Source organism: Papaver somniferum, chromosome 6 (genome assembly GCF_003573695.1).
Source record: "Papaver somniferum cultivar HN1 chromosome 6, ASM357369v1, whole genome shotgun sequence".
Taxonomy (NCBI): domain Eukaryota; kingdom Viridiplantae; phylum Streptophyta; class Magnoliopsida; order Ranunculales; family Papaveraceae; genus Papaver; species Papaver somniferum.
Window position 1 is genome coordinate 169,755,599 of NC_039363.1, and position 20,367 is coordinate 169,775,965.

At 37.0% G+C, this 20,367-nt stretch overlaps 1 long non-coding RNA gene across 2 annotated transcripts; it reads right to left on the reverse strand.

Moving 5' to 3' along the window:
* Positions 1–16,050: 16,050 nt before the first annotated feature.
* Positions 16,051–17,963, reverse strand: LOC113286410. 2 transcript variants are annotated; one of them, XR_003329275.1, is made up of 4 exons: positions 17,788–17,963; positions 17,298–17,428; positions 16,403–16,472; positions 16,051–16,302 (listed from the first exon to the last, which is right to left on the reverse strand). It is a non-coding gene; the product is annotated as an uncharacterized LOC113286410 (long non-coding RNA). The 2 variants fall into 2 exon arrangements; XR_003329274.1 differs by having other exon boundaries at positions 17,773–17,963.
* Positions 17,964–20,367: the final 2,404 nt, after the last annotated feature.

Below are 20,367 nucleotides of genomic sequence, written 5' to 3' on the forward strand. Positions count from 1 at the left end.
ACTTAGTTATGGACGAAAGCACTGCAACGAGTGAACTTTCTTTCCTAGATTCAATCAGGAAGTCATGTGAGTCGACTCAAAATATTTTGTTAGAGGCCCAGAACATAACTGCTCTTAATTTCCAATATAATGTTTCCAATAGTACCTTTGGAAATGAAGATAGTTATTCACATAATCAAGATGACGAGGATAAAATTGGTAACACTACTTGTTTAGATGAGGTTCAACCATTTTCATGTTATTATAATGATGATTCTGATGAGGATAGTGTTGATGAAGAATTTGAAATAAGTAGGCATAGTGATCAGGAATTTGTTACTCCAATTGAGCTTAATAATGATAATGTTTCTAGTTCAAATCCAAATAATTTTAATAATTATTCACCTATTCAAAAGGACGAGGATTTGATTAGAGATACCCCCGTTTTAGACGATGTAGTATTTCCTTTTGATTACGAAGCTAATAATGGTCTAGAGGAACGAATTTTTTCTGAGAATATTGTTTTAGAGTCTAACAATTTAGAAACATTAGTCTTAGACAAAGAAAGTGAACTCGTAGAGATGAGTGAGGATGAACCTGACTTATAAGAATCAATTAACCATTTTCAGGAATCATATGACTTTGAAATTAGGGAAGTTGTGACTAGCCTTTCTAGAGACACCGAAAACTTTAAGTTTGGGGGTGATTATCATTCTCCATGTTCTTTAACTATTAGAAAGGTCCCTCACTTGGGACTTGACATATGTGCCTCAACCATTTTACAAGATTATCTTCATACACATTTTCCTGAACCTAGTGATGTCCATAAGGAAGTTCAGTTGTTAGAAACCCATCCTCTGGTTGATGTGGTTTACCCAGGCTATGATATCCAGATTGACTTTGTTTTCCCACCAAATATTTTTCGACCAATTGTGGGAACGTATAAGTTTCATGTGTCAATTATTAAGTTTTGAGACTAAACCTAATTACTTTAGGAGATTAGGGTCGACACATTTGTTTAAAGAAGACCACCACTCTCATTGTGGTCAGCTGTGTGAGTCAAAACTGATTGACTTTAAGGATCCACAATTATTCAGGTTATTATTATTTGCTTCTAAGTTTTTACTTGAGTTTTTCCAGACTCTAATACCTGAACCGGACCTTAGCTTTGAGGAATTCCAGCGCATGAAAATATTTTATCTAGACCCTTTCATAGAGCCTGAACCTGAACCACAGCTAGATGTAGTTGTCTTAAACAGGAAACTAGACAAGGGTGCGCTTTATTTGTTAATTTTCTTGGCATGTTGGAAATTCCTTTTACTTGTGATAGCTCTATTTGGTTTTGATGATCCACAGATATTTCGGCTATTACTTTATGATACGAGGTGATTAATCCTTTCTTATGTCTGGCTGAAGACGTTAAACTTAGCACTTCTTGGGAGGTAACCCAATCTCATGCAACACGGTAATATCTTTCCTTATCTCTTTTGCTTCAAATGGTAACAGTTTCTCCTTGTTAATGCTTTTAATTTTATCTTTAGAACATTGAGGACAATGTTAGATTTAAGTTTGGGGGTATGGGAGAAACTTTTTAGTTGCAATAAATAAACTCCAGAGCCTAGAAATTTATGCCTATTAAGGATGGCACTAACCAATCTAAGTGGATGGAAGCATTTTGATTGTAGGAGTTGAGGAACCAATCTGATTAGATGGAAACATCTAAAGAGTCTATTCATAAAAGCACAGAGCTCAGGTATTAGAAATAACATGGTAGTTTCACCATATCTCGTTGAGTCCTTTTCACTTCTGTTTTTATTTTTCTTTTTAAATATGTTTCTAAGTGATTTGGTGGGGCTCACGATTCAAGTTGTTACCAATGCTAGGGTGAATTAGAGTGATTGAGATACTATTAAAAAAAAAAAACTCCAGAGCCTAGAAATTTATGCCTATTAAGGATGGCACTAACCAATCTAAATGGATGGAAGCATTTTGATTGTAGGAGTTGAGGAACCAATCTGATTAGATGGAAACATCTAAAGAGTCTATTCATAAAAGCACAGAGCTCAGGTGTTAGAAATAACATGGTAGTTTCGCCATATCTCGTTGAGTCCTTTTCACTTCTGTTTTCATTTTTCTTTTTAAATATGTTTCTAAGTGATTTGGTGGGCCTCATGATTCAAGTTGTTACCAATGCTAGGGTGAATTAGAGTGATTGAGATACTATTAAAAAAAAAAACTCCAGAGCCTAGAAATTTATGCCTATTAAGGATGGCACCAACCAATCTAAATGGATGGAAGCATTTTGATTGTAGGAGTTGAGGAACCAATCTGATTAGATGGAAACATCTAAAGAGTCTATTCATAAAAGCACAGAGCTCAGGTGCTAGAAATAACATGGTAGTTTCGCCATATCTCGTTGAGTCCTTTTCACTTCTGTTTTTATTTTTCTTTTTAAATATGTTTCTAAGTGATTTGGTGGGGATCACGATTCAAGTTGTTACCAATGCTAGGGTGAATTAGAGTGATTGAGATACTATTAAAAAAAAAGTTGAAAAAAAAAAGTTGAAATAAAAAAAAAAAATTGAGACCAGACCATTTGACCAAAAGGAATAAATTCAATAAAGTCGACCACTGGTACCCTTGTATATGCCAGTTGTGTTGATATTAGTCAGACTAGTACCTCAATCCATTAGGATAGGTTCATTTTGGCGGAGGCCTTCAGACAGATATGGGAAACGCCGTTCACTTAGTAAACATCAAAACCATCTATGTTTTTCTCTATATCCATCTTCTTGATCTATCCATGTGATTAGTTTTGACTCCGGATATTGATGTCCATAGTGCGACTATCTGAATAGAGCTCTGTCACTTTATATGAATTTTAGTATGCTTGAGTGCAAACTCGTGTACAACAATTGGAATTTCGCATCAGGGTACTTCCTCTTATAGTCAATAAGTATGCCAACCAATGAGATTCTTTAGTGCCTTCCAAGGTTCTGCGTAGATAGTTAGGGTCTGGAGTAAAGGTTTTGTGGCTATATCTCTGGTAAGCCCTCCCGAGAATATAACTCGGCCACTAGGGCCACCTAGGGGTTTAAAGGCTTATTGCATACGCTAAATGCAATCGACGATGCCTGCGACAGTGAGTTAGGATTTTATTTTCTATTTTAGATTTGCTCGAGGACTAGCAAATAATAAGTTTGGGGGTATTTGATAGGAACATTTTTGTGTCTTATATAATCTCAATTGTATATATTATTAGTGCTCGATTTTATATTTATTATGACTTTTTATGTCCCTGTAGGTATTTTTGGAGAAATAAGCTTTTGCGGCGAAATTGGCTAAAAAAGTGGTTTTTGCGCTCGTGGGAGAAAATTACTATACGAACTCTCACTTTGGATAAGGGGTAACCTAATTACTAAAGGGTGACCCATTTCCAGGCATATGCTAAAGGGAAACCATCCACAGATAAGGGGGAGGTCACTTTCTTCCCAAATTCAAAAAAAAAATTGGCGGGAAAATTTTGTTCACGTCTGCATGATTTTTGGGTGATGATTCGATTGAGTTCCAGAGCGATTCAATGGCTGAAATTGATTGGGTTTACTCCCTAGGCCTAAACAGGCCTGGTGAAGTCTTTTGTTTGAACCCAAATTGGCTAGAATAGCCGGAAAAAGAAATAGAAGTCAAGTTATACACGGTTTTCTATTGGACTTATTTTTGGAATTCCAGAAATCCTAAAGGCAAGAAACTCTTCCCAAAGATACATATCTATCTGAAGAGTTTGAGATAAGTTGGAAAGCTCAGAAACGCGTGAAACAATTTTGGGAAGAGATTATTGCCGTAACTGCCAAGGAAGGAAAGAAGAGATTTCGAGGAGTTTTGGGGAGATTAAATCGCTCTGTTGGCTATATATAAGTTGCTTGGAGTTCAAGGAAGGGTGTCGAGACTTTGGGGTACGCTGCAGAGCTAAAATTAAAACTGCAGGAGTAGGAGTAGCAGCAGCAGCAGCAGGAAGAAGACGAAGCTGAAGAACATAAGGCTGTAAAGACAGTCGTTCCTTAGGGTCTTAAATTCAGAATCCTATAACAGTCCATTAATAACAATTATCTTCAGTTTGCAACAATTTCTGTAACAGTTGACTCTGTAACAATTATATTTGTTACAGATTCGGCTGTAATACTATTTTTTTCAATAAAACACCTATTCAGCCATGAGTTATTATTTTGAGCGTGTTTTCACCATGAAGAGCTAAACCCCAACGATGGGACGACGGAGGAAGCCTTATTTCACAATTGTTTGGTAACTATATTTGATTTTTTATGACTTTTGCACTTGTTTTAATTGATTTATGATTTTTCTTGATTAGTTGTGATTTTTTCTGATAGCGTATGCTTAGTCTAAGAACTCTTGATGCGCTATGCTTATGATTTACATCTAATTCTTTATAAAATCTACTTTTGGCAAAGAAAGGAGTCGACAAAAGAGTTAGAATTGTTATGAGTCATTATATGAACCAATTGAATGTGCTTAATGGTGGAAACCCAAGTCCCAGTTCTCTCGATAAATTGTGACAATATTTTCTAGTATTTTCTATTTTTAAAGTCTAAAATCAATTTTTACAAGTCTTTGAACGAACTTTATTTACCACTTGAAAAACTACATCACATCTACCGCGCCAAGGCATGCCAACCATGCCAGCCGCACCACTGTGCCAATGGCAAACCATGCCAGCCACATCTACCGCGCCAAGGAATGCCAACCATGCCAGTCGCACCACTGTGCCAATGGCAGACCATGCCAGCCACATCTACCGCGCCAAGGCATGCCAACCATGCCAGCCGCACCACTGTGCCAATGGCAAACCATGCCAACCACGCTATCCGCACATGCGCCAATGGCATGACCAAACACTTGCCCCATGCCATGCTGGCCTTCCCTTCACGGCTGCTAAAACAAAGGCCTGCAACAATCAACGGCCATCTTTCAATCTTGGGAGAAAATCCTAGCCGTCCAAGGTCGCCAGCCAACGCATGGAAACCTTTGGCCCAAACCCTAGTTTGGTCACGCCCAAACCACGCCAAGGCATACCACGCCAATCACCTTTCCGCGCCAACTACCTTGCGCCAATCAAAGGACTGCAACAATCAACGACCATCTTTCAATCTTGGGAGCAAATCCTAGCCGTCCAAGGTCGCCAGCCAACACATGGCAACCTTTGGGCCAAACCCTAGTTTGGTCACGCCCAAACCACGCCAATCACCTTGCCGCGCCAACTAACTTGCGCCAATCTAAGGCATGCGGCCATCTACGGTCATCTGTTCATCCGAGGAACAAATCCTAGCCATCCGAGGTCGCCATCCAACGCATGATAACCTTTGGAACACCAAACTCTAGTTTGGTCACGCCCAAACACTTGGTCCCACCGTGCCCAAACGTACGCGCCATGGCCATGGCCCCACCATGCCAAGCCATCCGCGCCACCTTGCCTTGGCCCCACGACCGCGCCATGGCTTTGGCCCTGCCATGCCAAGCCATCCACGCCACCTTGCCTTGGCCCCGCAACGCCAAACTGCCGCGCCATGGTCTAGGCCCCGTCATGCCAAGCCACCCGCGCCACATGCCAAGATCGTCAGCGCCATTCACCTTGTCGCACTATGTTAGCCGTCCCTTTGCGGCTACCAAAATGAAGGCGTGCGACAATCAATGGTCCCCCTTCTATCTTAGATGCAAATCTTAGCTGTCCAAGGTTGCCAAACAACGCATGGGAACCTTTGGCCCCAAAAACCTAGTTTGTCCACGCCCAAACCGCGCCAAGGCATGTCGCGCCCCAACCATGCTAGCCGCACCATGTACCAATGGCATGCCAAACCCTTGGCCCCAACATGCCAAGCCAATCACCTTACCGCACCATGATGGCCTTCCCTATGCGACTACCAAAATGAAGGCGTGCGACAATCAACGGTCCCCCTTCTACCCTAAATGCAAATCTTAGCCATCCAAGGCTACCAGCCAACACATGGCGAACTTTGGCTCCAGCTTGGACACGCCTAGCAAAGCCAGAACCCTAACTTTTGGTCGCGCCTAAACAAAAAATCATATTAAAGCTACACTGATCATACTTTCATGTCACGGGTTACCAAGCAAAGGGTTGCGATAACCGATGGCTACCCTTCTTCTCCAGATTAAAATTCTCGACCTTCGAAGGTCGCCACCGAGCAGGCTAGTCCAAGCTGAACTTGATGAACAACAGCAACATGCTGCATGTTTTCAACGAAAACACTCGAGACATCAAACACGTGTCACAAACTGGGGGATTCTCTTTGGGTATTGGTTTGTCGGTTTACAGCGTGCGTCGTACACTACGCCCGTTATAAGAAAGTGTAACAAGAATGAGGCGGTTAGTAAACATGGGAAGTAATGGTGAAACGATTTCTTTTATGGAACATCAATTCCTTCCAAGCGTGACCGGTCATCACCTCCTCCCATTTACTCACCCATTTATCATTCCTTAATGAGACCAGAGTACTTTTCACTTCGACTTGTATAAATAGGTCTTACATATTTCCACCGAACAACAGGTTCAGTCAGGAACATACAACACTCAGAAAACATTTGCTAGATTTCCATCTGTTAGCTCCCTACTTTCTGATACAAGTCGTGAAACAACTACTCTTCTATATTCGACCTGGTCTCAACACTTTCTTCGCTTCCCTCCCCGAAACCAACCCATTATCCACCACTTTGTGACCGAAGAAAGTCTGAAATGACCATTTCTTGGTTTAGGACGGATTTGTACAGATTGATCTCTCGAATCTAAAGTACTCCCTTGCAGTATATTGTTTAGGGTTTAAACTCGTTTCTCACCCACACACCCGAAATTACCGAAATCAGCACAAATCGTTTTCACCCTCAAACAACTGTAAAGGACGCTAGCTTTATGAATCAATCGCGCGGAGCCCTGCTGGGATTCAAGAGAGGTAAGGAACGCGATTGTAACTGAATTACTGTGACGGTTTAATTCGGTCTCAACTACATTCCAGTCTGAGGTTCTGATAGTAGGCTAATATCTATAACGGCTTAATACAGTTTGGTGTTCAAGTTTAGACTAGGTCTATGGGTTTTTCTGAATTTGCAGTTTCCTCGTTAAAAAAATTTCTGGTGTTTGTGTTATTTCTTTTTCCGCGTTATACTTTTTGTCTTTGTAAATTGAAATATCACAGGTGTACGTTAATCAATCAAAGTAGATATATCCATCCTTGTTAGGTTCACGGACTTGGTTTTGTAAACATTCTAATTGTGAGAGAAATAAATAGAAGCTCTTCATATAATTCCTTGATTGAGATTCATTAAGTTGAACTCTCGAAATTCTATTCGAGTTTAGTCCATACAGGTTGCCTAAGAAAAAATTGGTGGTGTACTTTTGTACCCCTGCATTTTCAGTTGGTATCAGAGCAAGCAAACACATTTAAGACCTAATAAGTTTGTGTTTGAAGCAATCTGACTATATGGACAGAGACGAAATCTCTGATAAACGTCCCATCATCTTGAAAGAAACTGTTGTTATGGATTCTGTAAAAGAGTCTGAATCTTCAAACTCTCATATAGATGAACACTTCGTTCCCATAAAACAGTTGAATATTGATAAGTATTATCCTATTATCTTACTGATGATTCTGACTCAGAAGTAGAACGGGAAGTAACCAAAGAAAGTACTGAAATTTTAAAGCATGTAGGATTTCAGCCTTTTGAGGTCAATCTGCTGAAACACAAAGTCAATGATCTCATTGGATACAGGATAGTATCTATACCAGTTTTACAAACTGGGAAAACTGTTATAGGTCCGGAGCTGTAGTATATGTACCCAGTACACGTACCAGCATAGTTATATGTCGACAGTGATTTAGTGGTACGCATACCCGGTATCCATACCACAAAAAGTCTCCGAACTCGTGAACCTGGATTGGTATGCATACCGGGAAAGAACTGTTGGTTTTGGAACCGGCGTGGTATCCATACCCGGTACGCAAACTGGAAATTTTTTGTAAGATCCAGAACTTATTTTTGTCTTAAGGGTATACTTACTCGGTACATGTACCATGACAAAAATAGTCACGAACAAGCTAGAGTGCACGTACCTGGTACGTACTTGCCCTGTCAAATATTTTCATATGCACAAAAAATTATTTTTGTGAGATAATTAACATTTGAATAAACTATATAGACATGATTGATCACATTATAACCTATGCCTGTGATTCAAGCTTAAAAGTCTAAAGTGTTAATGAAAAATGACTAAGCTTATGGTTCAATTGGCTAGTTTCGGCTAACCGTCCATGAACAATGTCTTTAAACACGGTCCGTTTACGGTTCATCCTAACCAGAGTGTATATCTTGTTATGTTAATTTCATTTCAAAGATTCATCTAACGGTGACTATTGTTTTCTTGGTTTCAAACCTATCTTAGCTTAAACCCAAAGCATATACTTTGAAAGTATATATAAGGGGAACCTCAAGAAACTGGGATATTTGAATCCCTGGCATTGTCTTTGTGTGTCCTAGTTGTAAACTAGAGTCGTCCTCTTCCTAAAACCCTTTCAGGGTTTAATAACTAAAAAAAACTTCACCTAGGGATTCGTGAAGCGAGGTCCAACTATCTTTTATCTTGATAGTTTGTGTATCCTGATCTTGTTTGATTGTTGAGATGCTCACTCAAACAAGATAGATAGAAATCGCAAATTTCTCTTCGTCTCAGACTTTGTGATTCCACATATTTGATACTTGTGAGATAAATAATAATCTAGGATGCTCTTTGGGAAGCATAATTCCAGATTTTGAGGTTAGTTAGACTTTGTCTATGATATCAATTTCCAGTCTCACATTGATCTACGATCAAAATGGAAATCACATATATAGGTTTATCTGTAGGATGCAGATTGGTTTAAAGTCTTCAATTGAGTTGAAGAAACTCTTAGGTTGTAAATGACGTCAGCTAAGGGAATCAATTGCGCGGATTCCTGCTGGGATTCAAAAGGCATAAGGAGTACAACTATAACTGAATAGCTATGAGGGTTTAATGCGATCTCAACCACATTCTGGTCCGAAGTTAATTGTTAGTATGCTAGTGTCTGTAACGGTTTAATACAGTTTGGTGTTCAATCTGGACTATGTTTTGAGGTTTTTCTGCATTTGCGGTTTATAATTGCAATTGTTAGAGCACTGCTCGGTCGAACTTGCAAGCGTTGCTATCTCAAGCTTGTTTGTCAAGTTTAGTTGATCAAACCTATATATTTGATTTCTAGTCTACTTATAGCTATGTCGCGGATTAGGATAGAATGTGTACTTGAGCTATAGACTTCACGGCGTTCACCAATTGAAGAAGAATATCTACTGAGGATCTTGGAGGAACTTCATCAACAAAAGGTATGTGGAGACTAAAACTTATCTATCACTCAGAAGTCTATTATGTTCTATATTCTAATGAGACTATGTCGTATAGCTATATAGACTTTTAAATTACACATATTTGATATTCCGAGTCGAGTTTATATCGCTTATCTATTTCTCGAAATACGTGTTGGAAGTTTTTTTTTTAGCTATGTTCATCGTATTCTTAACGAGTTTAGTTGGAAACAACTTATTTGTTGGAAACTAAATATTAAGTCAAAAGATGATCATGTGAAAATTACCTTGAACATCTTACATGATTTGTGTGAGACAATCATTTGATGTTAGCTTGGGAAGTTTCGTATTGATCATTCGATCACTTGAAAATTACTTGAAGCTAATGGCATGTGTGAGATTAAGATTACCATTGTCGTCTTCCAATGATGTTTCAATAATTGAAATGAGAGTTTAGAACAATTACCCATGTCTGGATACAACAAGGTACGCATACCTAGTATACGAACTGTATTGTGATGATTCAGGTCCGGAACTCTTGTTTGCGTGTCTAGTGTGTGAAGGGGTTTACCTGAGTTGGGTCTGGGACGGCTGTTTGCGAATCGGGTTTGCGAACGGCTTCACAGCCCAAGGTCCGGAGCTGCTGTTTGCATACCTGGTTTGCGAACACAGTGGTGAAGTTCTAAAATCGGTTATGTATGATTCTCATACTCATGAACTAAAACATTTATGATTTAAGGAATGCAATATTTGCAAACCGTGGCTTAATGTTCATGAAGTGATTCTTGTATAAGTACTTTGTACGATTACGAATCAAACCGATTGCGATTCAATTTGTTCATATATATTTCTATGAGATAGTGAACAATTGAAAAACTCTATTTGAAACACAATTAGATTCATTTGATTATCTATCATGATTGAATGATCTTCATATTTGATCTAGAAGTGTTAGATGAATACGGATAAGATAAAAGTGTTCATATGGCTAACTCTGGTTAACTGTTACTGAGCAAAATAAATATACACATTTAGGTACGGTAACCCATATCTAAATATAAGTATATTTCATTTGTGTGTAACAAGATAAGACCATATAACGGTGGAGATTGATTGCTTATTTTCTAAGCAGACTTAGCTTGAATCTTAAATCAGGAGTTCATCTAACGGTGAATATTGAATGCTTTGTTACTAAGCTATCTTAGCTTTGATTGAAAGCAAACCCTGATTTGAAAGACTATATAAGGGAGAACTCTAGCAACTGGAAAATCTAATCCCGGCATTTTCCTGTGTTCTAGTTGCGACTAGAGTCGATTCTCCTTTAACCTAGGTTTTTCCAAAACCATTATAGGTTAACGACTTGAAGACTTCATTTGGGATTCGTGAAGCCAGACCCAACTATTTTCTTTGCAGTTGCGTGATATGATCTTACTTGTTCTATCGTGTTGAGTTTTATCTTCTCTAAGATTTACTCGAGATTTATCTCCGATAGGTAAGATATAAAAGGTAATCACAAAATTTCTTCGTCTCAGATAGGTAAGCTATCTCCGATAGGTAAGTTATCTCTGATAGCTTTGTGATTAGTTTTTATATCTTACCTATCAGAGATAAATCTCGAGTTAATCTTAAAGAAGATAATACTCAATACGATAGAACAAGTAAGATCAGGTCACGCAACTACAGAGAAAATAGTTAGGTTTGGATTCACGAATCCCAAATGAAGTCTTAAAGTCATTAACCTATAATGGTTTTGGAAACTATAGCTTTTGGACTTTGGTTTTGTCCAGCAGTTTGCAAACCGGTATGCATACTTCTGTCCAAGACCTTAACTCAGGTAGAATCGTTCGCATACTGGTATGCAAACTTGGTTCCCAAACTTTAATAGTTAAAACCGTTCGCACACTGGTATGCAAACAAGGTTTCCGGACCTGAATCATACCACAACAGTTTTCATACTGGTATGCATACTGTGTTGTATCCAGACAAAGGTTAATTTGTTCTAAACTCCCATTTCAATCATTGAAACATCCTTAGAAGACGACAATAGATGTCTCTCACAAACTATTATCTTATAAGTAATTTTCAAGTGATTGAAATCAATACGAAACTTTCCGAGTCGACATCAAATGATTGTCTCACACAAATCATGTAAGATGTTTCAAGGCGATTTTCACATGAACATCTTTTGACTTATTATTTAGTTTCCAACAAATAAATTGTTTCCAACTAAACTCGTCAAGAATACGATGAACGTAGCTAAAGAAAAAAGCTTCCAACACATATTTCGAGAAATAGATAACCGAGTTAAACTCAGCTCGAAATATCAAATGTGTATAATATAAAAGTCTATATAGCTATACGACTTAGTATCATTAGGAGATAAAATAAAATAGACTTTTGAGTAATAAATAAGTTTTAGTCTCCACATACCTTTTGTTGATGAAGTTCCTCCAAGCTCTCCTCAGTAGATCTTCGTCTTCAATCGATGAACGTCGTGAAGTCTAGCGCTCAACTACACATTTTATCCTAATCCGAGACATAGCTATAAGTAGACTAGAAATCAAGACTTATAATTTTGATCAATTAAAGTTGACAAACAAGCTTGAGATAGCAACACTTCGAGTTCGACCGAGCAATGCTCTAACAATCATTGTTATACACTGTCATAATATTATTACACAACATCAAAGTCCAATTGTATCTCAACTTTGACAATAATACTACGGTGATATGTATTACTCCCCCTTAGTCAATACTTCCATCTCACAATGAAACCATTCCCCCTTACATAATGATCCGTAAACCATATGTATGTAGTATGAACTACCAAATAATTCTCTCCCTTTTTGTCAATATAAATTGGCAAAGGTACGAAAATTGCGTGATCATAATGAAATTCTCAAAGAGATAATTCATGAATAAAAGAGAACATATCAACTTTGTTTCGATGATTTCACATAGTCGAAACTTAGTGTATTCATCAAGGAGTTTATAAAGATGCAAGATAACTCCTACAATATTCCACAACCGCACTCCCCGCAAAGATTTGGCAATTAAGCACAAGTTCAATTAAGAACTCTCCCCCATAAAATGTCATTCCCGAAAGAACAACAAGAGCGACCTTACTTTTAACAAGAAAAGAAGGATTTCTTTGGACATTAACAAATTACATGAAACATGAATTTGTATCCAAAAAACTCGAATAAATTAATCACAAGAAGACCTTATAAATTAATTTAATCGGAAACTCTCAACATAACAAAACTTAAGGAGCCATACAGTACTTTCACATAGAAGTGGATCATGGAAAGATCAATACTGTGGAATATTCAAAAGTTCATTCTATATTTTATCAAGATTTACATAAAGACATAATAGACTTAACTTTTGACATCTATGAGATAATCATAGTTCACGGAAGTAAACACACATATCTCATAAAATAGTTTTGCAATATATAAAACCAATAAAGATTAATACTGCAAAATCATCTTCCAAATAATCTTAGAATTTAAATAAATAAATCTAAAACATTGCAAGATGAAAATTGTTGGCAATAGCTATGTGTAATCACAATATTTGCTACTCCAAACCCTAGTTATCCTTCTTAAACATAAGAAATAAATTCTCACAAGAAGTTTCCTAGACATTAAGATTCTTGAAAAATTCTTTATCGTCCCCGAACTCCTTGTCGTTAACAGACATTGGAACATAAGGTTCATGAAGAAAGGAGTCAATTCCAACAAACCTTCTTGACTGATGCCGAACCAGGGCCTTCTGAATTTCAAGTGAACAATAGCCTTTATTTATTTGCTGCATCTTCATCCTTGTTTCTTTCAACTCTTCAAGAACACCTGAAAACTTCTAAAGATTTGAGGGGTTAGCCCTTGGTTTCTTCATATTCTTCCCTTTTCTCTTCAAAGTTGCAGAGGAATGAGATTTACCTTTTTCCTTCATGATTGATGGCTTAAAAATCATATTAACATCTTTTCCATCAGAAGATATGATGCTTGGAATCTCCATTCACTTATGGGATTGTGAGAGAACTACACAAAACTAGCTCCACAAGCAATATTTTGATAAAAAGAGTTTTCAGGGAAGGAAAAAGAAATGTAGGGTTACGGAACCTATACACAGAGTAAGTAGGACTCACGTACGAACAACTCTCAACCCTAAAAAAAGGTAGAATTGTCGATTTTAACCCTCTTTTACTAATCAAACAGGGTAAACCTTTTCAATACCATGAAAAGATCAACAGAATTACAAAAAGAAAACAAACAAGAAAAAATAGATAAAATTCTTTTCCTAAAAACCCGATTGTGCATGACTCATGTCTCCTTGAATTCGAGCATGAGATAAGATGCATTTCAAAAAATTAGGTTGTGGTGGGGTGAACAAAAATCTGTTCACCATGTGATTTTTGTATGGAATTCTCAGTTTCCTTTTTCATAAAGCGTTTAGACCTAGTTCTTTTTTGTAGAGGTCTAACTTTTTCTTTAGAAATTAACTTCTTCAGAGATGTGTTAAGTTTACATACCTCAGATGGATTCGACTTCAGAACAAGTTTAAGTTTGTTTGCTAATCGACTTGCTCTCCGTTAAAGTTTGTTGACATATCTTATTTTATTTTTGTACTTGAAACAATTTGAGAGTTCACGACCCTTAAAAGTACAATAGGAACATGTCAATGTGGAGGACGGTTCGGGTACCAAAGACGAGCATGCTGCTAAAAAAATTGAAGTACCTGAAACATGTGAGGTAGAATTTTCAGTATATATAGTGAAATCCATTTTATTCTCCAAAGTGGTTGAAGAAGTTTCTCTAGGAAGAATATCAAGATTGATGTACATATTGCTACAATTATCAAAATTAATATTTTCGCCAAGGAGTGAAACACTTGATTTTTCATCTTCATTTGGATCAAAGTGATCAGACAGAGTTGCAGCAAGACCTTTGTTACCAGTGTATTTTCTACGATTTGGACAGTCTTTAGAAAAATGACCAAAACCTTTACACTTGAAGCACTGTGGCATATCTTCATCATCAGTGTCGACAGTGTCCCTGTTCTTAGGAGGGGCACAATCATGAGGTTTAACTGATGATCTGGGTTTATCTCTGTGAACAGTTTACTTCTCTTCAAAAGAAGATCTCTAAACTGTCTTGTAATCAGAGAGACTGAATTGTCAAGATCCTCATCCGAAGAATCAGTCTCAATAGGATCATCCACAGAGTTTCCAACACTGTTACTTTTATCAAGAATTTAGTGTTTTTTTGTGCTTTGAAAGAAATATTGTTTCCACACTTGGATGTATGCTCATGATCAAAGATCTTTAACTTCCCAACAAGAGTATTTCTGGAAAGTATATCAAGGTCATTTCCTTCAACAATGACATGTTTCTTAGAATCGTATCTAGCTGGCAGAGACCTTAGAATTTTTATCACAATGTCCTTTTCAGGATTAGTCTTACCCAATGCGAAAGATGCATTAACAATTTCAGATACTTTGTGATTAAACTCATCCAATGAATCTTCTTTAGCCATACGAAGGTTTTCTCAATCAAAATTTAGGTTTTGAAGCCTAGCTTCCTTTTCAGAGTTATTCCCTTCAAATACGGTTTCTAAGATATCCCAAGCATCTTTAGACCGAGTGCACGTAGTCACATGGTGCTGAAAATCTGGGGTAAGGGCATGGATGATGGCATTCAATCCGTCAAAGTTTTGCTTTGCAGCAAGAATCTCGACAGGCTCATACTCACCAGTATCCTTTGGAACAGTTATATCGTTTACTGTAACCACTGAAGGATTATAGCCATTAACAACACGAACCCATAGTTGAAAATCACGCGCTTAGAGAAAGACATGCATAGCGATTTTACATCATAAGTAATTTGATTCATCGAAAACTAGTGGTACGTTTATAGAGATAGCATTTCTGTCCATAGAGTCAGATTGCTACAAACACAGACTTATGAGGTCTTTAACGTGTTTGCCCACTCTGATACCAATTGAAAAAGCGGGGGTATAACAAACACACCTAATAATTCGTTCGACAATGTTTATGGACTAACTCCAATATAATTCTGAGAGCACCAACTTATAAAGTGAGCTCAATCAAGAAATATACCAAAGAGTTATATCTCAATTTCTTAATACAATCTGCAATCGAACAGATAGAAATCTGTGAGCCTAATTGATATGGAAAATAACTTGGACGGTACTACAAGAAAATTGGTCATCAGCGACGAAAGGACGTCGCAAAAGATACAATATTCGTCGCCAATTGTATTTACCGACGAAATGTTTTGTCGCCTAACTCGTCGCCAATAGTGCGTCGCTGAATGGTAACAACGACATAAATTTTATTTACGTCGCTATGTACTTATCAGCGACAAATATTAATTCGGTGGCTGAAAACATAATTTTTCCGACCAAGAATAGGTTGTCGCAAATATAAATATATCAGCGATGAGATATTTTGTCGCGGATTTTATTTGTTTTTGCGGTAGAATTTAATTTTGTCCGTAACTATAGTCTTTCTGCTACGCAATATTTTGCAGCCAAAACATACTAATGCCGACGAATATATCTTATCAGTACCACTTCGGAAACATCTTAGTTTTGCAGGTATCTGGTTCAGCTAAAATATAATCTAAATTGCAAATAAGTTTTAAACATTAGTTTCATTTAAAATATAGATTCACCTTTACATTAACAACCTAAACTCGCATTATACATATCAAAATATTTAATACAACTTTTGTTAAGAAAAATGCATCATCCTTTAGCGAACTTGACTCAACAGTTAATTTACAAAGAAAATGTCCCCAACCATGCGTGCCAACATACGTGAAGATAATCGAGTCGATTAATTTGGAGCACGCCCACTTAATCCAAGAAGAAAAGCTTTGCTAGTCTACACCACAGCCTGTGCAAAGAAAAAAAAAATGAAGCCAATAAAATCAGGACATTAGATTTATAATTTTGAAAATTTGTATATATACACGGAGGTAAACGGAAGAACATACAGATCTATCTCACTCTAATTTCTTAGTGTTGAAAGCATAGTGATCTTGAGTAACACTCCTCACAACTAGTCTGCATCAAAACATTAATTTAGAATAACATCATAAGAACATTTGAATGCTTATCAAAACTCAGAGCAATTGGAAAGTAGATATACAAAAGTCAAATACCAATAAGGCTCAACATACATCTACGTCTTAATCGAGGTCCACATCGACACAAGTAAAAAAACTAACTGCATATATATATCTAGAGATCAAAGAACATACATGTGTACCCAATCATAAACATTTCACTGGGGATAACTTACATGCCAAAACCAGGTTAGATTAGGTCCGAGCAGAGAACATCCACTTATATTATCAAAACAAGGAAAAATGTAAGACAAGCAAATTCATAGGAGTTTATTCCTTTTAACTAATTAAATCTTCTGAGATAGTGGTTTTAGAAACTGTAAGGATAGAATTGATGTCAAAATAGGCCAGTATGGCACCTATCCGAAGTTCTGAACTTATATAATATCATTTTACTGCAAACCAATCTAGTACCAGTGCTGGTCTAGGACACTTTCCGTTGATAAAACAACTTTCAAAAGCTACATTGCATAATTCGATAGTCGTCCTTCTTCAGGAAACTACCTTTATTCAATAAGCCTAAATTGCTAAAACCAACACGGTAAAAACAAATTTAAGACCATCCCACAACCAAAAATGGTACAAGATTGCATATCTGCTCGGCCAAGTAGCTTTAAGTGTCTAAGAATATCCTTTCTCAAATCTATTTGGCTAGTATGAAACAAATCATATCAACAGTTTCCAGAAAGCACATACTATCTCTAACTTTGCCGTCATGGATTAATTGAATTTAACCAAATATATTAAAACCAAGAAATCTTACCAATCCCTTCAATAGATTTGCAATATCACCCTGCACCCATATTATACCCGCGATAGTGATCTCCAGGTCTGCCCTGAATGCCGCCAAATTCTTTAGAAAAAAGATCTCCTCTTATGTTTTTTTCCTTCACCCTGAAGAACCAAATAACAATATCAAGTTATTCAAAGACCTAAAAGCTTGAATGTGAAACAAAAACAATGTTCCAAAGTCATACCAAAGTAAATACAAGGGCCCCTAAATACAATTAAGTGTACCAGCTAGAAACAAAAGATCAATTTACACGCACTAGTTTTATAACCCGAGACGAACCCTTACAAAAATCTTTTTAAACACAAAGTTTCTGCTAAAAATAAAATGAAGACTGAAAACAAAATCAAATCAAATAATCAAATTAAACTTCCGAATTTAAGATGTAACTTATAAACGAAAGAATGGTTGAGCCTTGGCTCAAAATTAAACCAAATAACCAACACACCCAAACTCAAAATACCCCAATTTTAGTGGAAAACTGGAAACTGATACCCCAGTTTTCTGTTTTCCTTCTTCGATCGAGAAAATGGAACTGAAATCCTAGTTATTTAGTGAGGTGGAGAAAGGAGAAGGAGGACGAGGGTTCAGTTGTTATGGACGGTTCAGTTTTTCATTACGGGGGAGAAGAAAATGAGAAATCATGTCTTTTTTTTTTTAGGTTATAAGAGGCAGTTTCTGGGCCGTGGGAGGGAGAAGTTTTTAGGGGGAAATTTTCACAAAAAGGGGCCCTAATTGTTTCTTGCAGATAAGGTACTTTTGGAGCAGCAGAATGCAGATGGTGCAGGATCTTCTCAGCTCAAGAGACTGAAGTTGTAGCTCTGCTAAGAGCAATGCAATGGGCCATCAGACATAATGTTCAAAACTTGGAGTTAGAAGGGGATAACCAGGCAATCATAAAGTTTCTACAGGGAAAGACAAAAGATGTGAATTGGCAGTGTTTAGCAATCTTGGAAGAAGTCCAACAAATATCAGTTAATCTAGTTTCTTTTAAAGGTTTTCAGTATGTAGATAGACGCACAAACAAGGTGGCAGACTTGTTGGCAAAAGAAGGGCGACAATCAAGTAACACAACTTCTTGGACTGATCAAGCTCCTAGCTTTTTAATTCCTGCAATTGCTTTTGACACAGTCAAAGCATATGAATTATGTAACTCTAATAACAGTACCTTTGTATTTTGTTCAACCATGATTAATCCAGCAAATTCAGTCATTGGATGAGCAACTCACCATAAGTTAGTCTCTGAAGAGCCTGAATTAGCAGATTAATGATGGCCTAGTAATATAAATCTTATTTTCAAAAAAAAAAAAAAAAAGAGGGAAAGAACATTTCAAATAGGAGATCGTGTTCTTTTTTAAGTTCAAGGGATGGGAAACGGGATGATTAACATAAAACTAATTCCACATCGCTAAACAACTATTCCACGGCAAAATTGAAGTACGTCCCTAAATGTATCTTTTAGCGGCCATTTATGTTGTCGCTTAACTATATTTTTGGCGATAATATGAATTTAAGTCGATGTATATATGATTTAGCTGCATCATCATAATATGTCAGTGTTTATATGCTTTTGCGACAATCTTAGCTGCGATTTTTTAACCTATCACTGAACCTGTCATTTGGCGACCAACATTTTGATCGTCGCTATTTATTATATACAGCGACCAAATTCGATGAGTCGCCTAAAATGTCGTCGCTGATGGCCAACTTTCTTATAGACCAATTCCCAAGTGTCGATCAATTTATAACAACCAAAGGTCGGATTTACCAATTGATTGAACTACGCACAACCTGTGATATTTCAATTATATAAACAAATATAATGCGGAAAAGAAATAACACAGACACCAAAAGTTTTGTTAACGAGGAAACCGCAAATGCAGAAAAACCCAGGGACCTAGTCCAAATTTGAACACCACACTGTATTAAGCCACTACAGACACTAGCCTACTACAAGTTAACTTTAGACTGGATTGTAGTTGAGCCCTAACCAAGTCTCACACCGATTAAGGTACAGTCGCGTTCCTTACGCCTCTGAATCCCAACATGACTCTACGCACTTGATTCCCTTAGCTGATCTCACCCACAACTAAGAGTTGATATGACCCAAAGTCGAAGACTTATAAACAAATATGTCTCCGGCAGATAAGTCTATTATAATAGATAGATTTTTCTCCCACAGAAGTACCTATGAAGTTTTTGTTACGTCTTTTGATAAATCAAGGTGAACAGGAACCAATTGATAATCCGGTCTTATACTCCCGAAGAGCAGCCTAAAAATATCAATCAACTCACAATAACTTAACTATATGGTAGTAGAAGAAGTTATTGTGGAATCACAAAGAACGAGACGAAAAGATTTGTGATTACTTTTTATATCTTACCTATCGGAGATAAATCTCGAGTTAATCTTAGAGAAGATAATACTCAACACGATAGAACAAGTAAGATCATATCACACAACTACAAAGAAAATAGTTAGGTCTGGCTTCACGAATCCCAAATGAAGTCTTCAAGTCGTTAACTTATAATGGTTTTGGAAAATCCTAGGTTAAAGGAGAATCGACTCTAGTCGCAACTAGGACACAGGAAAGTGCCGGGATTAGATTTTCCAGTTGCTAGAGTTCTCCCTTATATAGTATTTCAAATCAGGGTTTGCTTTCAATCAAAGCTAATATAGCTTAATAAAAAAGCATTCAATATTCACCGTTAGATGAAAACTTGATTTAAGATACAAGCTAAGTCTGCTTAAAACCAAAGGAATATCTCTCCACCGTTAGATGGTCTTAGCTTGTTACACACAAATAAAATATACTTTTCGTACCTAAACGTGTATATTGAGTTGGCGCAATAATAGTTAACCGAAGTTAGCCATATGAACATTTTTGTCTTAACCACATTCATCTAACACTTCTAGATCAACTATGATGATCAATCAAACATGAAAGATAATCAAATGAATCTAATTGTGTTTCAAGTAGAGTAGTTCAATTGTTTACTATTTCACAGAAATATATATGATCCAATTGAATCAAAATCGGAT